The sequence below is a fragment of the Rousettus aegyptiacus genome, unplaced genomic scaffold (assembly GCF_014176215.1).
Source record: "Rousettus aegyptiacus isolate mRouAeg1 unplaced genomic scaffold, mRouAeg1.p scaffold_m13_p_1, whole genome shotgun sequence".
Classification (NCBI taxonomy): Eukaryota; Metazoa; Chordata; class Mammalia; order Chiroptera; family Pteropodidae; genus Rousettus; species Rousettus aegyptiacus.
The window spans coordinates 73,917,558-73,932,011 of NW_023416284.1; the positions used below are offsets into that span (position 1 = coordinate 73,917,558).

The following is a 14,454-nucleotide window of genomic DNA, read 5'->3' on the forward strand; positions in this document are numbered from 1 at the left end:
GTTATTATTTTTACTGTAGAATTTAGTAACAAGAAATTCACTTAGGAATGGAAAATAGGAATTTAACTATAGCAAATTGGCAGAGCCAACTGGTGGGGAGGAACTTGCCCAAACTTCTTTGTTGGGGTCTGGGTTATCTTCATGGTTTTTCCCTTTACATCATTTCTTATTCATCATTTAATGATAATAAACAAGAGCTAGAGAACAATAATAAAAATGAGCTTAAATGACAAATGTGGGTACGTGGGATAAGTAGTGCCTTTTAACTGAGGCCACTGAGTTTATAGATAGGCATCTTTTCTGAGGTCACAGGCTTGGGTAATTTATTAGAGAGAGTCATTGAGGTGGTAGGGTCTGTGTCCTTTGTCTACGAATCATGGGGGACAGTTATCATCTTTTGTATCAGTTACTTATTGCTGTGTGACAAACCCTCCCCAAACTTACTGACTTAAAACAATAATGATTTATTATTTCTCACAATTCTGTGGATCAGCTAGGCCGGCGGTCCCCAACCTTTTTGACACCAGGGACCAGAGCTCCTATGAAAATCAAAAGCCTGATGATCCTAGATGGAGCTGAGGTGGTGATGCTAGCACTGGGGAGTGGCTGTAAATACAGATGAAGCTTCGCTAGTTTGCCTGCCTGCTGCTCATCTCCAGCTGTGTGGCTCAGTTCCCAATAGGACATGGACTGGTACCAGTCCGTGGTCCAGAGATTGAGAACTCCTGAGCTAAGCCATTTTGCTTTTCCTGATGTTAACTGGGGCCACCTGTGATGCATGTGTCTGGGAGTTGGCTAGAGCTAGGACATCCAAGAAGGCGGTTGCCTAGAGTCTTAGTGCTGTCTGTCAATTGGAAGGTCTTGGTTCTCTCCACATGACCTCTCTCCAGAAGGTCTTTCATCATTCAGCCAGTGGTCTAGCCTAAGCTTCTTAGCTTGGTGGCTGGCTTCTAAGATAGCAAAAGGAAGCAGTAAACCCTCTTAAGGCCCAGGCCTGTAATTTATAAGAGATCACTCTGTTGCTTTCTATTGGTAAAGCATGTTGCAAGGGGAGGGAAAAAGAGCACTCTTGCTGTGAGTAGTGGAGTGTACATGTGTGTATGGAGTTGAAAGGGTGATTGGCTGCCATCTTTTCAGATGATCTATGGTACCTTTTAACTTGCACCAAATGATTGCTCTTGTCTTGGGCTCCCCATGAAAGTTCACTGTCTATGGGGAAGCCAGACTTTACAACCCTAGCATTTCAAGGCCAACTATCTCAGTACCAACTCTGTACAGAAGATTCTAACTTCCGTTGTAAGGGGCACAGTTTTTCTCTCCATTTAAAAAAGGAAATAATTATTGATCAGAAGCCAATTACTTGGGAACTGTATGCTCTGTGGTTGAGGTTTTTTTTTTTTTTAAATTTCACAAGGATTATTGAGCCCCTCTTATGTGTCAGACACATAGGAGGCCAAGCTCTTTAACATACTTACATCATTTATTTCTCGCAGCAACCTCGGTGGGGATTTTGATGATTCAAATGGAAATTATTCACCCATTTTTTGAATACAGGACGTCATTTACTCAGGGTCACATGGCTAATAAAAGACAGAGATGAGAGTCATCTTAAGCTTCCTATGCTACACGTTGCATGCATGTTCCACAACACCACTCAGCCTCTCTTTTATCTGCATAAAGAAAGCCACAAAGGAACAAAGATGAGGAAAAACAATAATGTTTATTTCAGTCCATTTTGTTGAAATGAGTCATGGATCCATTTAACATACAAAGAAAAGGATTGGCACATACATGGACTTTGAAAGTTATGTATGTATAAATAGAATTTTGTTTGGAGTTTCTGGAAGTTATGAGTTGGGTTATAAGTTTTGATTCTCAGGTAGGTATATCGGTTAAGGTGGGTCTAGCTGCACATAACAGAAAACCCCAAGTAACAGTGACTTAAATAGAATAGATTCTTATTTCTCTCTCAAGAAACAAACTGTGGAGGCAAGTAGTGCAGGGCTAGTATGTCTCCTGTATAAAAACCAAGGACCAAGCTCCTTCTGTTTGGTTGCTCCATCATCCTCAACAGGTTCTTCCACTCATGGCTCAACAGGCTTGTAGGGTCTAAGGTTTTTTCTATAGTTCATCATTAGGAAGGAAGAAAAGAGAAAAGGGAACACTCCTTTCCTTTAGATACTTCCCAGAAGCTACACATGACATTTCTGCCTATATCTTATTGGACAGACATAGTCACAGGCCATTTCTAGCTGAAAGGCAGTCTGGGCAATGGGCAGCTAAAAATTAGAGATTTTGCTACTAAAGAAGAGAATGCACACTGGGGTACAACTAACTCCTTCTGATACAGCAGATGTGGTTTGTAGAGTGATGTTTTAATCAATCTGTGAAATAAAAATAAAGTTTAGAATAAGTTATTAATGATTAAAGATGAATAAAAATATATTAATTTTTTCCCTAGGTGCTTGTACAATGTTTGGTGTAATGTTATTGGGTATTTAAATTTAGATGCTCTACAGGAAAAGTGTAAAATAGGAAAAGTCTGCTTATCACCATTTCAGTTAAACCATGTTGATGGCATAAGCCATCCTATTTAGGCCACATAGCCAAGTGTGACACACTGCCACTAGCCAATGACAACTTACTCTAATTCCTGCCAATAAGTAGGAAGAAACAAATAGGTCTGTTTAGTACTGGACTCGTTAACCTAAACCTCTGAAATGAAAACTAATGAATAATAATAGATTTTATGATCACCAATGTCTGCAAAGTAAGCTGTATTTGAACAAAGATTATGTTGTACATTTTGCTTGTTCCTCTGGTGGTCAAGACAAAAGGATGTGTAGAGTAAGTATGTTTATTAAATTAATTTGTTTAATACCTTTGATATATTTAGCTTTGTTTGGCTCCCACATATCTACCATAGACTTTGCAGGGATATAAAAGAATATAAGACACTGTCCTGATTTAATGTGTATTAACAATACAAGTGAGACAAGATGAAAGTTTAGCTAGATTTTGAAATCAGAGTAGGATTTCGATAGAGAGGAAGAAAGTAGAAGGGACATGGTCCAGGTAGAGCCTTGGAATTAATCAATGCATCCACACCTGTGGTCCAAGAAGGATGCTAACAGCCCTGCCTAGAGCAGAAGGGAAGAGTGGGAGATAAGACTGATGGGAGAAGGTCATGTGGAATACCTCAAAGCCTAGGAACATGAATTGATACATTGTTTTACCAGCAATGAGGACCAATGGATGATTTCAGAGGAGGTGAATGATGAGGAAAGTATAAGAGTGAGGCCTGAGGATGGATCATCCCCCTGCTCTCATCTTTGGAAGAGGACTTGTGAAGGAGAGAGAATGGAAACACCCAGATAGGAATAAACCCAGGAGGACAGAGTGCTAGAAATCAAAATGGAGGATGCCTCAGGAATGGGAATGAGGGTGGTTATTACCAAATTGTGAAATATTTCAGAGTTAAAGGTAAATGAGAAATGAGAAAAGGTTGTTATTGGATGTGGTCAAGGATTATTGCTGACATTTGAGAGCTGGTGGTTTCAGGGGTGCTATGTGGTGTGAACTGCCTGAGGGTAAGGAAGGAATAAGTGCTAAGGAAACACAAAGGTGGGTGAGAAGGCTGGCTTCAGAAGGAAGGAGGTGAAACAGTTGGAAGGGAACTCCCCTATGCCTATACCCTGAGGTGGGGAGAACTATATTTTTCAAGGGAGAAAGGCTGCAGCTGTAGGAAGGGCCAGAATAAAGATGCGGACAGGGAATAGTCATGGACGTGACTATTTATAGTCATGTACCTCAGATGTTACAGGTCTAAACATAAGAGGAGGCTGGCTGCCCTTTAATAGGAGGAAGTCTGTACTTCTGGGGCTGGTAGGACACAAGACAAGATGGTAAACAGAGGGAGAAGCAGGCTGCAGCTGAAGGTAAGGGTCAGGATGTGTGGTGGAGCTTTGAACTTACATGCGAATGTGTGAGCAGAGATGGGTGGACATCAAAGGATTGTAAAGCAGTAGAGCAGTTTCTATTGAATGTACATCTGGGATTGGGCGCAAGGCTGCATGTGTGACTGTTTCTTCGTCAGGGTCCTTAGGCCTCACTAGGAGCAGAGGAAATAAGTTGTGATGATGGAAATAAGTCATGTTCATGATTAACATGCTGGACTTGGCCAGGACCCGAAGGAGGCAAAGGGGTCTCGGTAATGTGGAGGTTCCCACCCCCATTTCTTCTTTAGAAAGAATCCCATAATGCATATTTAGTCATCATTTCATACATGTCCCTAGGTGACTGTTTTATTTCACAAGAACAGATGACGAATGCAGGGTTCCCTTTGGCCACCAGACTCTTGGATTCTGTGGTGCATGTTAAGTACTAGAAGTGCTGTGGTACTACATATGGAGGGTGGTCTTGGCAATAAATAGCTTGCTCCAAGGTGTGCCTCACAATCTGCGTGTTTGGGGATTGACTAGAGCCTCTTCTTGTTCTTTCTTTTAATTTAATTTGAGGCCTCGACCTGCAGTGCCTTATGAGCATTTCGCATGGTCAAAGTGTTATTGGCTTTAGGAAAAAGCAAAGTTCATAGATACAGGAGATGCCTTTTAAAAGTGGAGTGGTTAGAGCTTCTGTGTCTTGATCAAATGCAAGGGCTCCACAGGTGGCTTGATGGCATGGGCGTGGAATCAAGGTACTGTGGCTTCTGGTTGACTGTTAGGAGTAAACACATAACAGAGACAGTAGAAAAAACAGTAGAAGGTGGAACCTCCAGGTGAGTGCAGACATCTGCCCTCACCTCCTGCCCATTTCCTCCCTCATTCAGCTGTGCTTGTAGGAGGAGAAAATCAAATAGAAAGTGTTTGTTTCTCAGGCCCTCATTAAATAGTTACTTGGCCACACAGAGCAAACATGCAGCAGGCAGGTGAGTCAGAGTTTGCAACTTGCTCAATGGGAACTCTCTGTTCTGGAAACCAGCATCTGTGCCAAGCCTGAGACAAGTCCTCCTCAAATCCCCCCTGGATGGCGGTCTGGCCTTGTCTCCTCTTCTCCAAGGAGAACTGTATTCCTAGAGCAGGTGATTCACTTGTTTATATTTCCACAGGACATACAGATTTCTAAATAGAGCGGAGAGTGCTAGAGGGAGAGGTCTTGAATCTCCAAGGTGGATCCAATGGTTTCGATGGCATCATTGGAGTGAAGTACACCAGCACTCTGCTGCAGACTTGCCTCTTGATATCTGGAGGTACTCAAAAGCTGAGGGTCGTCAGAGTCTCATATTCCTCAGGAGTGTGTAACTTTCTGGTTTGACACATCGTGATCAATTTGTATTGTCTCCAAAACTCCAGACAATTTATTCTATGCAGCTAGAGGGTGAAGTGTGAGAAACCCAATCTTTTCTCTTAACTCCTATGTTAGATCCTTTGAGAACTCCAGATTGGTCCCACAAAGGAGGTCCTTGACCACTTTTTTTTTTTTTTTTTTTGCTATTTCCCTGCAAGCCACAGGTTGCGATAAACAGTGCCATGAAAGATAAGACACAAGGTTAGGAGTTAATGTTACCCAAGGTTTGGCTATGGCTACCAGCTGCTTGGTGACCTTGAGTAAATCCCTTTCCCACTCTGTAGTTGGAATGTGGGCTGATAATACGGGCTGGCTGCTGGCTGGTGGTTCTCATGGAGCTGTGGTGAGGCTGCTGGAAGTCGCTTCTGTAAAGGGCTTTGGGCTTCTTGTATAGAAAAAGCACTGTCAATGACCCACACGAATGGTGTAATGATTTCTTTAGGCTCACACCTAGCAGCGCCTGAGCTCCAATCTCAGGGTCCAAAGCCATGCTCGATGTCCAGCTTCCTCACACTCACGCACTCTGTAGCGGTTGCTTCCAGTGTCCCACAGGCTCTGGGGTTTGTGTCAGTAGACATGTAATTTGATTTATCTTGGTCTGGCTAAGGCCAGATGAAGTCAACTAGCCAACAAATCCATAATTGTTTCTAAGGAGAAGAGGCTCAAAGGCAGTTCTCTAACCACTTAATTACCCTCAGTTGCAGGAAAAGCGTAGCCTGGATTTAAATAGGGTATTTGCATATCTGCACAGCTTTCCTTCTGTTCACTCTCTCCAAGCTTTTGCTGCCCAGTTCGGTGGATTTCAGGATCTTTTTCTTTTTCTTTTTTTTTTTTTTGACTTTGGTTAGAAAAAAGGAGGTTATTAAGAAACCCAAACTTTCTCAATTTTTGTTTTAGTTTTATTCCGTGTTTAATAACCGCTGGGTCTGTTCTGCCATTTTCTTTAATTTCGTAGCTGTCTCTCATATACACATTCTTTTTTTAGCATCTGATGCCTCAGATATCACTATTGATATTGTTCAATCTTGACCCAGAAAAATATTAGGTTAAATAACTTTTGTTGCCCTGAGACTCTCTCATTTGTACAAGAAAGGCTGTATCTGGAGCAGTTTCTGGGAGATTCTCTCTTCCCTGTGGACCAGAAGAATTCTTTTTATGGTCCTTTCTATAATCAGCATTACACGGAGAGTGGAAATTGAGGACTGACTTCGAAGTCAACCCATTATCTGTCCTTTTCCAAACAACAATAGGCAGTTATTTTTCAGAGAAAAGGGATCCTGTGGCATTGATTGTCTCTTTTTTCCTGCAGTTCTGACACCGAGGCTGCGCAGATCTTCATGATCTCCCTTTACTACTAAACACAGTGCTAATAACTCCCTGTCCCGATTTATTGTCCTTTGTTCATGACAGAGGAACTGCTTTCCACAGCGATTTAGCCAAGTTCCTGACATTACTTTTTGGGTTATAAGGAGATGGTATGTTCTATTTCTATATCCCCTTGACATTTCTCCCCCTTCAAGCTACTTCAAGCCTTTTGGCCACAAAAACATCTGGAAAGAGGAGCCCATAATCATGGCCTCCATTTTCTCTCCTCCCATTCATTCAACACTTAATTTCACTCTGACTTTTGCCCCATCACTGCCTGAAACTGATCTGGCAAAGGTCAGCTAAGACTTCATTGACAATTTGGTGATTTGGTTGGGGGGAAAATTTTCACGGGGAAAATTCTAATCTTTAACTACAATTTAGAATTTCCTTCAATTATGAATGTAGGCAGCAAACCACAGTAGTATTAATATCCATAGGTATTTCAATATTACATTGCAATTGCACATATGAGGATGAATTATTTTTTCATCACTATTGGGAAATTACAGTGGCTTATAAACTAACTGCTAGGTCTTATTGCTCACTGAATTGATAAGGAAGCATATAAATGACTGTAGTGTAATGCTGTAATCTTTTGATAACCAATATATCTAGTTTCATTTATTATCATATGTATTGTATTTTATATAAGTAACAGTATTATTTTGAGATGGGGCCCATAGGTTTCCCCAGACATCCCAAGAGATTCATGACACACAGAAAAGCAAAGAATCTAGTTTTAATATTAGCTACCTGATTTCTCTAGAGCATTTCTCTTACAATGAGAACCTCAAACTGAATACTCTTCTCCTTTGCTTGAACAATAGCACTCTTTCTTCTGTGTTTCTTATTACTCTTTCCCTGGCTCTTAGTTCTTCTTGAGTTTATTTCTTATATTTGAGATTTGTCCAGAATTGTCTTCTCCCTCTCTCTCTTCCTTATTCCTCTCTCCATTCTTTTCCCTCTTCCTTCCTCTCTCCCTTCCTCTCTCCTTCCCTCCTTCCTTTCTTCCATAAATATTTATTGAGTGCTTACTGTTAAGTAGCTGAGTCCTGTGGGAGGGTAAGTGGAACAGACAAGCAAAAAGATCTTTATGATACAGTTTGGTGTGTACTGCAGGATACTTAGAGACAGAATAAAAACTTAAACCAACCTTGGAAGAGGGGAAAGACTCCTCGTTGGAGGTACCCTTAAGCTAAGTCCTAGAAGATCAGGTAGAATTAGCCAGGCTTGGTGGTATTGGACCAGAGTGGCATCTACAAAGGACTGGTTGGGTGATTAAATTGAGGTTGGAGAGATAATGAGTGGCCAGATTGTGTAGTACATTTCAAACCATGCTAAGAGTACCTGCCAAGGGGTTTTAGGAAAATTGCATTTTAGAAAGATTGCTCTGGTTTGGAGTAAAGAATGGATTTGGGGCGGGGGAGGAAGCCTAGAGGTGGGAGACAAGTTAAGAGGCTGAGAAACTCTTTTCTCTCTTTGCTCTTTCTTAAATGCATCGCACGCGTCCATCCCGTGCTCATGCTTTCCTTCTGCCTGGAGGTGCTCTTCCCTGGTACTCAGTGGACAAGAGTGCTCAACCTCCTAGGCAATGTCCTCTTTTTAGGGTCCTTGACTTCTTTGCCACATTTGTGGAGGACGTTGGGAGTTATTTTTTACAGATTCCTTTTTTAAACCTCTTTGAGTTACTTTAGTACAAGGACTGAGCCTTGTTCATTATTATATCCTTAGCACCTAGCATATTGCAGGGCCTCTAGCAGATTTCTAAATTGAGCCAGATTAAGGGGGAGAACATACAAAGAGGCTATAGACTTTGTTCACAGCTGTATAGCAAAGAGAACCTATAAAACCCCTCAGAATTGTTCATAGAATCATGAGATCTTGGGGTGAGAAAATTATCTAGCTGTCCTTTAGGTTTTAAAAATAAGAAGTTTGTTTTTATATAGGAGAAATCTACTGGATTTACGCCTCTTCTGCCACTCCCTGCTACCACCGGCCTATTAGTAAGTGTTGTCAGAATTCGGAGGTGTTTGAACAGGACTTTGAAGTTTTTTTACTTTTAGTAATATGGATCTAATAGTCTTCTTTTGTTTTCAGTGAGAAGAGACATTTTCCTCCAGGATGACATTGTAGAGAATAACTATGTAAAGTGAGATGAATCTCAGTCAAGGGAAATTGTAAGGTTGAAAACCGGAACATCCAAAAACTTGACCCTGTGGCCAAATGTATTTGTGTGTGGCCCATTCTCTTGGGGGTGAGGATGTGATGCAATGGCAGTCCCAGTCACAGAGATTTTACTGTAGACCTTGACAAAGCTCCTGGACTGCCTCGATTATTGGCAGAGGGCGACTCCTCACATAGCTCCCACCTTGGATTTTAAGTTCTAGAGGAAAAACAGGGCACAGACTATATATTTTTCCTGTTGGTTCTTGCTATGTTTACCAGCTTTTCCCCGTGATCAGAATGGAAAAAATGTTAATGGTTCAGGTTCATTGCTCTTTATGCAGGTGGCAGCCAGACACCAGAAAACCCTGGGAGTTGGAAAGAACATCATAAAGATTGCAGTCACTCCTTAAACTTTCTGCATCTGCAGGTCAAGTGGAGAAAGGTCTGCTCCCTGGCTGATAGGGATGATCATGTAATGTGTTTTTATTCCCTGGCAGGGAGAATGTTGGTCAGTATGAGAATAGGCTTCTTCCATTCCTTTCAAAAGCAGAAATAAATGATGTGTGTTTTGAGGGGCTTGGGGGTCGGTGTGGATGTGGGGGTGAGGGTAGAGGGTGGATGTGGGTGTGGGGAGCTCCTGGTGGTGAGTTAGGGAACCCCAATTTACATTTGAGAAATACAATTTATACTTGAACAACATGGATTTGAACCGAGCAGGTCAGCCTATAACGTGGATGTTTTTCTTCTTTTAAACTTACTTATTGATAAATACAGTACGGTACTGTAAATGTATTTTCTCTTCCATATCCTTTTTTTGATCTTACATTATTGTAAGAATATAGTGTAAAATATATATAACACAAAATATGTGTTAATTGACTGTTTATGTTATCAGTAAGACTTCCAGTCAACAGTAGGTTACTAGTAGTTAGATTTTGGGTGAGTCACAAATGTGGATTTTTGACTGCATGGGGAAAACACCCCAACCTGTGTGTTGTTCAAGGGTCAACTGCACTTCAATAAAGTTTTCTCATAAACTTTATACAAAATCTTGCCTTAGCCAGAGTTTAGAATGGGAAAATTCATTTAGTTCTTGTCAGAACTAACTGATATTGGAAATCTCATCAAGTAAGTTTTTGAGCTCTATGGATTAGAAAATTTGAGAGGCACAATTTTTGAGGTAGGGTGAATAAAAGGGATAAAATGTGCATTTAAAAGAAACTTGGAATCAGATAGGGTACCTGCAATGGTCTGAACATTTGCGTAACCCACAAAATTCATATGTTGAAACCCTATTCCCAGTGTGATGCTATTTAGAGGTGGAGGCTTTGGGGAAGTAATTAGGTTTAGATGAAATCATGAGGGTGCGTCCCTCATAAGTGGGATTAATGCTCTTATGAGAAGAGACTGCAGAGAGCTCTCTTGCTTTTTCTACCATGTGAGGACACAAGGAAAAGTCAACAGTCTGCAACCTGGAAGAGAGCTCTTACCAGAACTTGACCTTGCTGTCACCTTGACTTTGGCCTGTTAGCCTTTAAAACTGTGAGAAGTAAGTTAGTATTGTTTATAAGTTACCCAGTCTATGAGACTTTGTTGTAAAAGCTTGAATGGACTAAGATAACGCTGTGGTTCTTGCTTTTCATCACTGCAACTGCTGGAAACCCAGCTTTTCAAAAGTATGACTTCATTAAAAGGAATACAGCACTATCTAATGAAGAAGCTATAAACTAGTAGCACCATACGAATTATTAAAAAGAGGTTTAGCTAGTAGTAGTTCGAGCTAGTATAGACAAATGCTGAGTATGGTGTGGTTTTGTTTTTTTTTTTTTAAATTTAAAATGCTCTGTAGCACCTCTTTGAATTTGTTATGGCACCTTGTGGTACTTCCCTGTACTGTTTGGAATTTAGCATTAGAATGGGGATGGTGGACTAGAGACATTGTCGAAAACTAGGGAAGAGAATATCAATGCAGCCCAGAATAATCAACAACAGCATAATCTCCAAAGATTGTCCACATCTGCCAACTTCATAAAAGAGAAGCTCTTGAAGGCAGTGAACTGTAGAACCGTAAAATATTAGGGCCTGAGGAAGTAGAGAGAAGGTCTAAAGCTGTGCTTAGCTACTAGCCATGTGTGCTTATTTCAATTTAAATTTCTTGAAATGAAATAAAACTAAAAATTCATTTCCTCAGTTAACTAGTTACATTTCAAGTGTTTGATAGCCACAGCACAGATAGAGAACATTCCATCAACACAGAAAGGTCTGTAGCATGGCACTGATCTAAAGTAGAGGGTCAGCAAACTATGTCCTCTGGACCAAATCTAGCCCACTGCCTGTTTAATTAATTAATTAATTAATTAATTATTTTTTTATGCCTACAGCATCTGGTCTTCCTAGGTGGTCTCCCATCCAAGCACTAACCAGGCTTGACCCTGCTTAGCTTCCAAGATCAGATGGGATTGGGTGTGTTCAGGGTGGCATAGCCATAGACCCCACTGCCTGTTTTATATAGCCCATGAGCTAAGAATGATTTTTACATTTTAAAATAATTGAAAAAATTATGGAAATTAATTTTTTTTCTTGTTGTATATAAATATCCTTGGTTTCACTTGTTGGCCTATGAAGCCTACCGTATTTACTATCTGGATCTTTCTAGAAAATGTTTGCCAACCTCTAGTCTAAAGTATCTTCTAACTACAGTTGAGGAAACTGAGGCCTGGAGACAGAAATTGACCTGTGGTAGATCACACGGATCAAAAGGCTTTTACTTAACCTATTCCTTTAATATGTTCTGGCCTCTTCTGAGGGCTTCTGTGGCCATTCACCCAGCAAGTAAAATAATAGTTTCCCTTAACTGCACTGTAAACTAGAAAGAGAGTGATCAACTCCTTGAAGAGACCTCGATCATCATTCACTTATGAATATGTCACAGGAAGGATCAGGAAAATCGTCTGCTAGAGCTTCATATCCACAAAGGGCATCAAATATAGACATTGGGATTCTCCTCAAATGAGGGTACAGACAGAAGTACCCAGATGTAGTAAAAGATGATTGTAATTCTATAACTTAAAACTAGTGTTCTTCTGCCACACCATACTGTCTATGATTATCCATGAATTAATATTTTTAAAATCTTTAATTATCTTATGATTAATGCCAATTGTATTTGTATTGTAAATTAAGGCATAATTTGTCAAATATAAACATTTATAATATACAGTAGTCTCCCATTATTCACAGTTTTGCTTTTCATGGTTTCAGTTACCTGCATCAACCGTGATCTGAAAATAGTAAATGAAAAATTCCAGAAGTAAATTAATTAAATCCTAAATTGCATGCTGTTCTGAGTAGCAGGATTAAATCTCACGCTATCCCGCCCAACATGTGAATCTGTCTAGTGTCTCCAAGCTATAGACCCTACTCACCAATTAGTCGCTTAAGTAGGGATCTTGATGGGTTATCAGATCAACTATGGCAGTATCTCAGTGCTTGTGTTCAAGTAATCCTTATTTTACCTCATCATGGCTCCAGTATTCAAGAGTAGTGATGCTATCAATTCAGATATGCCCAAAAGAAGTTGTAAATTGCTTCCTTTAAGTGAAAAGGTGAAAGTTCTCAACTGAATAAAGAAAGAAAAAAAATACTGAAGTTGCTAAGATCTTCAGTAAAAATGAATCATATATTCATGAAATTGTAAAGAAGGAAAAAGATACTCTTGCTAGTTTTGCCATCACACCATAAACTGCAAAATTTATGGACACAGTGTATGATAAGTAATTAGTTAAGATGAAAAAGGCATTAAAGTTGTAGGGAGAAGACATGAATAGAAAACGTGTTCCAATCAAAGGCAACATATTGCTCCAGGAAGCACTGAGCCTGTATGAAGGCTTAAGTAATGGATCCCCTGAAATGAATGACACCAAGCCATTTACTCAAAGTAAAAGATGGTTGCACAGATTCAGGAACAGTTTTGGAATTTTATTATCTTGCATCATGACAAGAAGAAGAAGGATGAGTATACTATAGTAAGATATTTTGAGAGTGAGAGAAAGACCACATTTATACAACTTTTATTAGTGTATTGTTGTAATTATTTTACTTTATTATTGGATACTGTTATTAACCTCTTACTGTGCCTAATTTATAAATTAGACTTTATTGTAGGTATGTACATATAGGAAAAACATAGTATATATAGGGTTTGGTACTATCCCTGGTTTCAAGCATCCATTGGGGTTATTGAAATGCATTCCGTGTGGTTAAGGGGGGATAACTGTACTGAATTTTTAATACCCTGTTGGTCATTGATTAATTTCGATTTTTGTTTTTAAAAGTATTCTAAGAAAGAAAGAAAGAAAGAAAGAAAGAAAGAAAGAAAGAAAGAAAGAAAGAAAGAAAGAAAAGGAAGGAAGGAAGGAAGGAAGGAAGGAAGGAAGGAAGGAAGGAAGGAAGGAAAAAGCATGTTAATGTCGAAGGACGGAATTAAGAAACTAAAATAAAGAACTATACAGAAAGCAAAAAACGCTCCTCCTCCCATCCAGACCTAACTTCAGAAAGCCCTGAAATAGAGGCTGGAATGACCTTGAAGATGAACTGCCTTAAATGGTTATGTGTTTAAACATTTAATCTAGATCTCATGAAAAATAACTGGGTTACAGGAAAGAGTTACAGTACAACCTACAGTCAATCCTCATTATTCACAAATCCATAGTTGTGAATTCATGTACTGGCTAAAATTAATTTTGAAAGTGCTAATCAATAGCTACAGTGCTTTTACAGTCATTTGTGGACATGCACAGAGTGGTGAAAAATTTGAGTCACCCAGCTCTCACATTTCCAGTTGAGGCTGAACAAGGCCATGCCCTGATTTCTGGTTCTAACTCTCCTGCTGTGAACAAGTGTCTTTTCCATGGTCTTTCCATAGTGCCACATTTCCTACATTTTTGTTGTGATTTCACTCTTTAAAATGCCTCCCAAGTATAGCACTGAAGTGCTGCTAGTGTCCCTAAGTACAGGAGGGATGTGCTGTGTCTTAAATACATGTGTTAGAGAATCTTTGTTCAGGCATGAGTTATAGTGCTGTTGGCTGTGAGTTCAAGGTTAACGAATCAACAATATATATTAAATGAAGTGTCTTTAAAAAGAAACACACATAAAACAAGGTTATGTATTGATTGGTCGATGGAAATATTGTGACCAGAGGCTCACAGGAACCTAACCTAGATATTCCCTAGGAGAAATGATTCAGCGTTCACAAAGACTTTATAGAACACAACTACTGTGAATAATTAGAATAAACTCTATTTGTAACATGCAAGATCTTGTGAACCCCTCACCATACCTCTTCCTGGGCAGCTCACCTGGGCAGGCCTTAAGGTTCATACTCTATCAGAACAGGAGGTAGTTTAATAGTTGGCTCAGTAATACATATGCAGACCGCACTCTTTACAGGGATGGCTAGAACCCATTTCTTAAATGACAGGGATTCCTGACCATCATAATCAAGAATACTTATCCTAAGGCTGAACACTTACAGCCAATTTCCTGTATCAAAGAATTTGCTTATTCTCCCAT

At 39.8% G+C, this 14,454-nt stretch overlaps 1 pseudogene; it reads right to left on the reverse strand.

Annotated features, from left to right (window-relative positions):
- Window positions 1-11,252: 11,252 nt before the first annotated feature.
- Window positions 11,253-11,371, reverse strand: LOC118606105 (annotated as a pseudogene).
- Window positions 11,372-14,454: the final 3,083 nt, after the last annotated feature.